The sequence below is a fragment of the Panthera uncia genome (assembly GCF_023721935.1).
Source record: "Panthera uncia isolate 11264 chromosome B2 unlocalized genomic scaffold, Puncia_PCG_1.0 HiC_scaffold_25, whole genome shotgun sequence".
NCBI lineage: Eukaryota > Metazoa > Chordata > Mammalia > Carnivora > Felidae > Panthera > Panthera uncia.
In genome coordinates this window covers 2,999,623-3,009,210 of record NW_026057581.1, presented here as the reverse complement: position 1 = coordinate 3,009,210, position 9,588 = coordinate 2,999,623, and the positions used below count along the sequence as shown (strand labels likewise).

Genomic DNA, 9,588 nt, shown 5'->3' with positions numbered 1-9,588 from the left:
GCCTGCTAACGCCGCTTCCCGGGGCGGCGCCCGCTGGGAGGAGGGGGAGGGTTAGCGAGCGCCTGCGGGCAGGGCTGCAGCCTGCGCGCACCTGCCGCGGCCCAAAACCTCCCGGGAGAAAGCGCGTATTCCAGCGACACGGTGCCACGAGTTCAGCAGGGTTCTGCCCCCTGTGGGGGGAGGGCGCCCTTCTCCCCGGGCATCCCGCCCCGCCCCTCCCGGGGGCCTGGAATCGAATCCGCGGTCGCACGGCAGGTGCCACTCGGCCGCGCCCGGAGCCGGGTGCTATTTATTGCGCGCGGGACGCGGGGGCCGGCGTCCCGCGCGCGGCTCACGAAGGAGCGCTCGTTTCTCTCCTGCCCGGAAGGGTTCCGTATCCGGAACTGCTTGGTGTGTGGGTAGAGACACAAATAAATTCGGAGCAAGCCTGCTCTCCAGCGAGTCAGGATGGCCGAGCGGTCTAAGGCGCTGCGTTCAGGTCGCAGTCTCCCCTGGAGGCGTGGGTTCGAATCCCACTCCTGACAGAACGGTCTTTTTTTTTCGAATCCTTACTTACTATGGAAGGTGGCCCGCTACTTTTTCCAATATTCCAACAGCGGAATGATCGACTGAAAAAAAAAAAAAATTCTTGTCTATGCTCTCGAATGTAAGCACTCGGTGCGTAGAAGATGATGTAAGGCCTGGTAGTTTTCATCTCCTTTCTCTGTCTGTAATTGTCTGTCTCTCCTCTCACATTCGAGGAATTAATTGAATGAATGCTACTCCTAAATTACAAGCGCTGAGGTCGGCAGGGCCCTCTTTTGTTTGCTTATAGATTTCTTTTTAATAATACCCTTCTCTCAAGTTCATGTCCCATCCTCCACCCCCATAAGAAATTTCTGGAGAGAGGGTATCTTTTTCCTTCTCAATGTTTTTGTGGAACATATATTTTTGGTTTCAGTGCTTTCGTTTTTAATCCAAATAAATGACACTGTTTCATATATCCTATTCCATTTTATTTTATTTTATTTTATTTTATTTTATTTTATTTTAATTTACATCCAACTTAGGTAGCATATAGTGGAACAATGATTTCACCAGTATATTTAATGCCCCTTACCCATTTAGCCCATCCCCCCTCCCACAACCCCTCCAGTAACCCTCTGTTTGTTCCCCATATATGAGTCTCTTATGTTTTGTCTCCCTCCCTATTTTTTTTAAAAAAAAATTTAATGTTTACTTATTTTTAAGAGAGAAAGAGACAGAGCATGAGTGGAGAAGGGGCAGAGAGAGAGAGGGAGGCGCAGAATCTGAAACAGGCTCCAGGCTCTGAGCTGTGAGCATAGGGCCAGACCCCGGGCTCCAACTCACGAACTGTGAGATCATGACCTGCGCCAAAGGAGGAAGCTCAACCAACTGAGCCACCCCGGTGCCTCCCCTCCCTGTTTTTATATTATTTTTGCTTCCCTTCTCTTATGTTCATCTGTTTTGTGTCTTAAAGTCCTCATATGAGTGAAGTCATGTGATATTTGTCTTTCTCTGACTAATTTCACTTAGCATAATACCCTCCAGTTCCATCCACATAGCTGCAAATGTCAAGATTTCATTCTTTTTGATTGCCGAGTAATACTCCATTGTGTATATATATATATATATATATATATATATACCACATCTTCTTTATCCATTCATCCATCGTATCCCATTCTATTTTTACCTCATTTCCATCCTACCACGGTTTTGAGGTTTACCTCTGTTGCCGTATGCACGTCTAGACCATCGCTTTCAATTGCTGCACAGAGATCAGCAAGCGTGGGTTTGCCTACTCACCCAGGGATGACTCCCAGACTGGGTTCAACGCCTGGCCACCACAAATAAAAAAAAAAAAAAAAACAAAAAAAAAAAAAATGCCATCAATGAACATCTTCCTATGTTTTCCATTATGAATCTTTCCTTGACATAGAGCAGGAGCAAATGACAGGTGATGAGGGTCTGACAGTTAAAAAGGTTAGACTTCAGAACAGGATCTAGGACCCAGGGAATGTGATTTAGACACATAGAAATTCATGTTTAGTGACATCTTCAGAAACATCCCTCAAATTCAAGTTCCCTGATGTTCAGACTGTTTATCTTAAGCATCAATAGTTACAGCTACAAATATTAACAATGCTTCTATTTTGAACTCAAAACTTAGATAGTGAATATTATTCTAACATAATTTCTTGCAAAGCCCCAAGTAATCAAAAAGCACAGGCGACTGGAATTTTCTCCTCACCATTCCATTTTTAAAAGAAATCCGATCCAATCCCAGGTTACAAGGACAGAAAACAGAGGGAATCTGTTTTATGATCATTGATAATCATTCTGCCCTCTCCCAAATTCCTCAAAATTCACAGAAACCTTCATACACACGCTGAAAGAAAAGCGAGTTGGTATTGCTTAGAAAGACTGTCCTCAGTAAGGTTAGAAAAGAACAAGCAAACGAGGGTTCTCCTTATCGCCCAGGTGGCCACACACCCAGTCCATTTCTGCCCAGTTAGAGTCCTCCCTTGGGCGCTGGCAACATGTGAGAAAAGAGGAAATGGCAAACAGGTGCAAAGAGAAGCATTTAGAGACACTTGGAGGGCGAACGGGTTCAATGGTCTTCAGGCTACAGGGCCCCCTGACTCTGCCACTGATGAGCTATGTGACCTTCCAGGCAAGTGACCTTGTAAGCCCGTGCCTTGGTGCCCTCCTCTCTAAAGGGAAGGAAATAACTGAACATTACTTCATAAGTAGGCTGTGAGGATTGCATGACTTAGTAGATATAAAGTGCTTGGCAAAGAACACTTTATTTGCCTGGAAAATCAGAAACACCTGATAAATGATATTTTTTGTTACAATAGAGCACCCGCTCTCTGCTGGGGCCTGTGCCGAACTCTGGAGATCGGAGATCGCCCTTATTCGAGAGAGAGAGAGAGAGGGCTTGAGCAGGGTCTGGCAGAGAGAGAGGGAGAGAGAAGCGCAAGCAGGCTCCGCACGGTCGGAGCAGAGCCCGCCGGGGGCCTAAACCCCTGACCATGAGATCATGACCTGAGCAGAAACCAAGAGGCAGATTCTTAACCGGCTGAGCCACCAAGGTGCCCCAGTAGCACGTGGTCTTTAAAAACAAAACAAAACATGAAGCAAGCAAGCAAACAAATTTATCCCATGAAGCATTTGATGACTTACGGTCAGGTCAAGTCCATCTGTGGTCTTTATGAGAGTTTCAGGATCTGCACACATAGCCACAGGGTCCCCCCCCCCCGCCCCCCCCCCACCATTGTTTCCTCAGATCTTCACCTGCAGCCACCCATGGTCCCCTTTGCCAGGAGCACCTTTTCCACGCCTTCTCTCCAGCCCCCTCTCTACATCTCCTCCAGGCTCAGTATGGGTGTCACTTCTTCGTGAAGTCTTCCCCCACCTCTTTCCTCCACCAGTCCGGGCTAAATAGTGAACTGCGGCCCCCAGGGCCCCCACCCCCAGTGTTATCACCCGCCACTACCCTGCAACTGCCATTGAACTGTCTGCCGCACCCTCCCCCCAGGCTTTTTACAGCACCATTCATGACCCATGTGCGACTGGCATGGCGCTTGCACAGAACTGGCTCTGGACAAGTAGGCACCGGGAGGCTAAACAAACATTGGATTGTAAATCATTTCCACTTGTACACGTAAATCACTTTCACGGTCCATATATGGAGAGGTAGAAAGGCTTTCAAGCTTTTGGGGAGAGATGGTTAGAGTCCTCACCTGGAATATTCTAGAGCTCCAAGAGCCAGCACCGTTACCTCAGTGGTACAGATCATGCACTCTGTTAAGGGCCTCTGGGCTGGAAGCATCCCGGTAAAGGTGTTCCTGGACCCTGATGGAGCAGGGGGTGAAGGTCAAGTGAAATTCAGTAGCAAGGTGAAGTAGTGTTCTAGCGCTGACGTCTACACCGTGACTCAGCCTGGGAGTCCGCGCCTTGGCTCTTCCTGGACGGCTTGGAGTCAGCCTGGGGCTGCCATTTTCAAGTCGGCCTGTCCCAGTGCGCTATCCATCCACTCTGTGATGTACAGACAGTTGCTTCTTCCTGAGCCTTCTTTTCTGAAATCACCGGTGACAAATAGTTTGAGTTTGATGCTCCTTTCCGAAAAAGTCTGAGCACAACACCACCTGTTAAATCAGTTATTTGCAGGCTTGCGTGATGTGGTTGGATTTTAGTGGCTGCTGTGAATTGAGACGCTGCACATGTAGCAGTCATTCCGGAGGCTGCGCTTTCTGCAAATATTGCCTGCTGATTGTAAGAGTGCATTGGTTTGGAATTCCCCCAGGAAAGAGGATCGGGTGACCAGAGATTATGATGTTGCTTGTAGTTTAAACTTGGTGATTTTGCCTTCTACTTTGCTTAGTTTCCTCTAGTATTGGCTACAAAAAAAAAAAAAAAAAAAAAAAAAAAAAAAAAAAAAACGTGTAAAATAAGTGTTGACACAAAGGAAGATGGAAATTTTTTCTCCCGAAAGAAACGCAAACTCTTTTCTCTCTATGCAGAGTGGCCACCCTGGGACCCACATAAAACACTTCGGCGAAATTCCGTAGGGGAATTTACCCTTGATGTTATACTTTGATCGCACATTGTCTTTGCTGGGAGCGGGAAAACCACAAAAGGCCCCGCTGGGATTCGAACCCAGGATCTCCTGTTTACTAGACAGGCGCTTTAACCAGCTAAGCCACGGAGCCGGCACGCCTGCCTGTTTCCAAATCGACATAGAAAAGGAATGATGTTTGCTTTCCTTGTGTGCATGTCTGCATTTTCCCACCACTGAGGGTCAGGAGCAGCCTAGAGGCTTCTCTAGGCCCAAAAGATGAATCAGTCCCCGCTTCGCCCCAGAAGACCTAAGAAACTGCGCGGCTGCAGGAAAACTGAGGCCCCTTCCCGCAGGCGCCGGAAGGCGTCTTGTCCCAGAAACTGCGGGGAGGGCGGTTCTCACGCCTCCGCGGGGAGTGTGACCCGGGGCCCCAGGGAGGGGACGCCCGGCTTTTCCACCACAACTCCTCCAGCACCGAGAACCATTCCCTCGGGAAGCGAGCTCTGTGTTCTGTGTGTCACGGTCTTTAATGAAAACTCCAGTCATTCCTTACCCCATGGCTTTCCCTAAAATTGGGTTCCACCTGCCTGCTTCTGCTTATAATGGTAACTGGTGGAGTCCCACAGCCGCACCTTTAGAAATACGAGACTTCATAATTAACATCTAGTTTTAGCAAGAGATAGAGAAGCAGCCCCCTCTCCTCCGCAGCTACAGAGGGAGAGAAGCTTTCTTGTCCTAAAACTGGTCCAAAGGATTTGTTTTGATTAAGATGTCAAATTGAGAGCATTCACAGAACTTCTATATTGTCATGGGGACTTGTGTGTTTGTCACTCTTCCCCAATTTATTCTATTCTCTGTAAAATAAATCTGTCCTTGGGAATAAGATTTGAACAAAGGGCGTTAGTGAAACTCCCAAGAGTTTACAAATTATTGCCATAACCCGAGAATGTAACTTCCCAGATGAAACCTCCAATTACGATTGGCTGTGTTGCCCGAAATCTGTTCTCCTGGGGATAATGCTGAAATCAGCCTTTCGGTATTTCTAAATTGTATCCACATTTGAAGGATTTCGCTGTCACACTCTAAAAGGCAGCCCTTGGCACTTAACCACCACCTCCACACAGTTGAGGGCTGGGGTATAAAAGCCCATGACTCTGCTAGATTTCTCATTGCAGTAAAAACCCTGAAAGTCTATGAAACATGAAATAGGTTTGAGCCTCCATGAAATAAGCACCTATTTCTTTAATATGATAAGATTAGCCATTATATTATTAGTGTGCTGGGAGCCAACATAATCATAAAGAGCACAGCCACACCTACTATGGCTTTGACCAAACTGTGGCAGATTATCAGAAAGACAGCAGAGCGGTGAGTATTTGGTCGGGGTTTTTCCTTTGGTTGGTCACCAGCGGTCAAAATCTGCAGTGAAATGCTGCTAAGTCAAAGCAGCTGTTTAACAAGCCGCAGACAAATCTTGGGGGAAAAGCTGAGACTTAGAACAATCGCTTCCAGAACTCTGGGTGCGAATTCTCTCCTCTACGCAATCCCCAGTGTGGCCGGCAAAGCCCGTGGAAGGGCCTCTCACACTTGGCTCTGTTCCTCGCATCTGAAACTGGAGAAGGTGCGGATCTCTGTGTCACAGACTGCTGACAATAATGTAAAGAAACACGGGAGGGGCAGAGAGTGCCATTGTCCACGTGCTTGAGAGAGAAACCAGAAGAACAGTGCACTGCGATGGTTAGCTTGATGTGTGAACTTGGCTAGGCTGTACAGTACCCAGTTATTCAACTGAACACTAATCTGGATGTGGCTGTAAAGATACTTTGTAAATATCTTCGTGGGTTAACGTGGCTACAACGAGTTGACTGTAAGATCCTCAGTAATACGGGTGAGCCAGCCAGCCGAACCGATGATTATTTCCCATGAGTTATTATTTCCAACCAGGTGAAAGGCTTTATTTAAAAGCAAAATGGAGGCTTCCCGGAGGAAGAAGAAATTCTGTCTTAAGATTGTAGCGTCAGCTCCTGCCTGAGATTTTCTAAACTACAGGCCTGCTCCGCAGATTTCAGACTCGCCAGGCTTTGAAATAGTCATTCATTCATTCGTTCATTCATTCATTCATTCATATTCTCTTACTAGTTCTGTTTTTTTATTCTGGACTCTGTTTCTCTGACTGATACAACCACTGAAGAAAAGACTGAACGCTAGAAACTGGAACTCTCAGAAAAGGTGACCCCTAGAAAGCTCTCCAAAAACAAAGTGAAAGCATGCCTCGGCTCCTGTCGGGTTGTGAGCATCGCAGAGAACTTGGAGGCCGCTGAAGCCTTCAAAACCTGCCCAGCGAAGGGAGGTCTCTGCAGACGCCGAGGAGAGAACATGTGGACGGGGCCTCCAGCTAGCCGAGTTAAAGCCCATTTGAGAGGTGCAAGACGCGACCCGCGGCTCCAGGGACGCCTTGGGGTCTGGCCTGCCTGCCCATCCTGGGTATGCGATGAGGGTAAAATAGAACCGAGAAGTACCCCAGTTTGCTTCATTTCTCAAAATTCAAGCGTGAGTGTTCGTGTTTCCAAACCGCTCTTGAGAACAGAAATCTCCTTTTGCTTCTTATAGGGAGGCGATAGTCTGTGAACTCGGATGGGAAAATAAATACTTATCTTGACCAACTTGATACTGAAATTTTGTGTTTTATTCCATCTGGAGTGTTGGCAACAAATTACTGTTGTATCTCAGCCCTTTTTATTTTGTCATTTTTGGAGATCACAAGTATTTTGCATCAAACTACAGTTGTTGCAAATTTCTTTAAATATCATGGATGCTCATTAGTGCTTTGAAATTACGGTATTGATTAGACCTGCTGTACATTGTCAGTGCATTAATAGAGGAGCAAAAATATTGCCACAGCATACGTTTTTAATATTTTGGTAACATATCTCAGTGTAACTGATTTCCCTTTGAAATCGTACGTATTTATCTTTTTTTCTTTCTAGCCGAAACGATTATTCTGTGAGGCAGTCCATAACCACCAAAGTGCCCTAGGCATACAAGTACAAAACCTGGCCAGAGGTCTCCTGTTCCATTGTCCAGGGGGAGATTCCTAACTAGGTCTACTATAAGGTGACGCAGAAAGAGCAGGAACACCTTTATTATTCTTAAGGGCCGTTGCAACCTTATGAACTGAAAACGACTATTTTCTACACTCAGTGGGTATGTTCTCAATGTCAGGCAGTTTCACTCGGTTAACAGCCGTCAACTTTTCTGCGATGCTCACCCAGGCATGGAGACGACGATGACCTCTCAAGAATTCTGGAGACTGAAACGCACACCTGGGAGATGCTTACTCGCTTCCTGAGAAAGCGAACACGCGCAGTCACGCGTGCGAGCTGACGATGCCCCTTTCAAAGGTGTCAAATTGGGAGTCGCAGGCCCAGCGGTAGGCGCGCAGGCAAGCAGGTGCTTAGCACAGAGCCTTGCTTGGTAAGTACTGAAACCCATTTTTTAACGACCGAAGGAGAGACAAGAGAGCACGCCAGATCACGCCACCCCACCACGACCTCCAAGTCCCAACAGATCACATCCACGGTCCTCGCAAGCGGGGGGTCTGTGCGCGCTCTCGCCCCTCCAGGCTCTTTTCCCTGATACCCGCATTTCTCTCTCGTTAATCACCGTCTCCGCCGGGCCTTCCTGGTCTCCCCGGTCTTTTTGTTTTCCTCCAAATGCTCATCATGATTATTCTCCTTATGTAGTGCTTCCCTGTCATCTTGTCGATGGACAAGGGACCACATCGCTTTTCTTCAGGGCTCCACTTCCAGCGCCTCCGACGGTAACACTGGTTGCGGGGCGAACGCGTGGATGGCGAGGTGTCGCGGGCGGAGAAGACGCCGCGGAGGGGAGCACGGACGCCACGGAGCGAGCAGCCGGCCGCAGGTGACCGGCCGGGAGCCCAGCGGGCCAGCGGGGAGCGCGGCCCGGGCGCGAGCGCGCCTCGCCTGGACCCGCCGGCGCCTGCGTCCTCACGAAAGTATCCGCGGCGGCAGACGCCTCCGTGCGGGCCAGTGGCGCAATGGATAACGCGTCTGACTACGGATCAGAAGATTCCAGGTTCGACTCCTGGCTGGCTCGAGGCGGGGCGTGCTATTTTGCCTCTCCCTGGCAGAGCACCGCGGCGCGCCGTGGAGCCCGAAAACTCGGGCACGGCGACATCTGCCTTGCAGGTTCTCCGGGGCCAAGGAGCGCCGCAGTTACCGCAGCTGGCGGGGGTCCTCACGCCCCTGCACAGCAAGTTCCGCGTCTCGGCCACGCGGTGGCGCTGAGCAGCCCGAGGCCTGTGCATGGTCCCGGGGCGTGCCTATTCCGATTGAGAAGTAACCGAGAAGGGTCGCTCGTGAGCACTGAAGCCTCTCTTCTGTTTTCTCCCAATCTGGGCATTTCCAGAATAAACTGTTACGGATTTGGCTTCGAGTCTGTACACTGCGAGGGTTTGGCCCGCGCTCTTCACGGGCTCGTGTGGTGCGAACAAGACGGGTGCACGGACGCATGCGCACACAAACGACACTCGTTTGCAGGAATCGGGCAGGCCGGGCGGCGTGTTCTGCAGAGAGAACTGCTCTCTCAGGGAGCCTCCCGCCGTCGTGTTTCCGTAGTGTAGTGGTTATCACGTTCGCCTCACACGCGAAAGGTCCCCGGTTCGAAACCGGGCGGAAACAACGCTTCCTTTTTCTTCTCTCCGTTTTGTAGCGAATTCCTTAAAATTTTGTTTCCTTTATTTCCTTAAAACTCTCAGGTCTTCTTTCATACGTTCCCGCCTTCCGTCGTCTTGTCGCCGGGCCGTGGTGCGGAGGCGGCCCCGCCCGAGCTGGGCCGGGGTCCCGCGGACCCGGGCGGCGGCCTGACGTCTCGCGAGCGGAGACGCGGCTCTCCCCCGCTCGCACGCGGCCGCGCGGCCGCCCGCAGCCCCGGAAGCGGTTCCTCGCCGCCCGCCGCCTTCCTGTTCCCGGCGGGGCCCGCTCGGCGCGTCCGCCCCC

The 9,588-nt window shown here is 49.8% G+C and overlaps 4 non-coding genes across 4 annotated transcripts; 3 read left to right on the top strand and 1 right to left on the bottom strand.

Annotated features, from left to right (window-relative positions):
* Positions 1-441: 441 nt before the first annotated feature.
* On the top strand, positions 442-524 carry TRNAL-CAG (transfer RNA leucine (anticodon CAG)). Its single transcript has one exon. It is a non-coding gene; the product is annotated as a tRNA-Leu (tRNA).
* Positions 525-4,644: 4,120 nt separating this feature from the next.
* Positions 4,645-4,718, bottom strand: TRNAT-AGU (transfer RNA threonine (anticodon AGU)). The gene has a single exon. It is a non-coding gene; the product is annotated as a tRNA-Thr (tRNA).
* Positions 4,719-8,613: 3,895 nt separating this feature from the next.
* TRNAR-ACG (transfer RNA arginine (anticodon ACG)) lies at positions 8,614-8,686 on the top strand. Its single transcript has one exon. It is a non-coding gene; the product is annotated as a tRNA-Arg (tRNA).
* Positions 8,687-9,197: 511 nt separating this feature from the next.
* On the top strand, positions 9,198-9,270 carry TRNAV-CAC (transfer RNA valine (anticodon CAC)). The gene has a single exon. It is a non-coding gene; the product is annotated as a tRNA-Val (tRNA).
* The last annotated feature ends 318 nt before the right edge of the window (positions 9,271-9,588 follow it).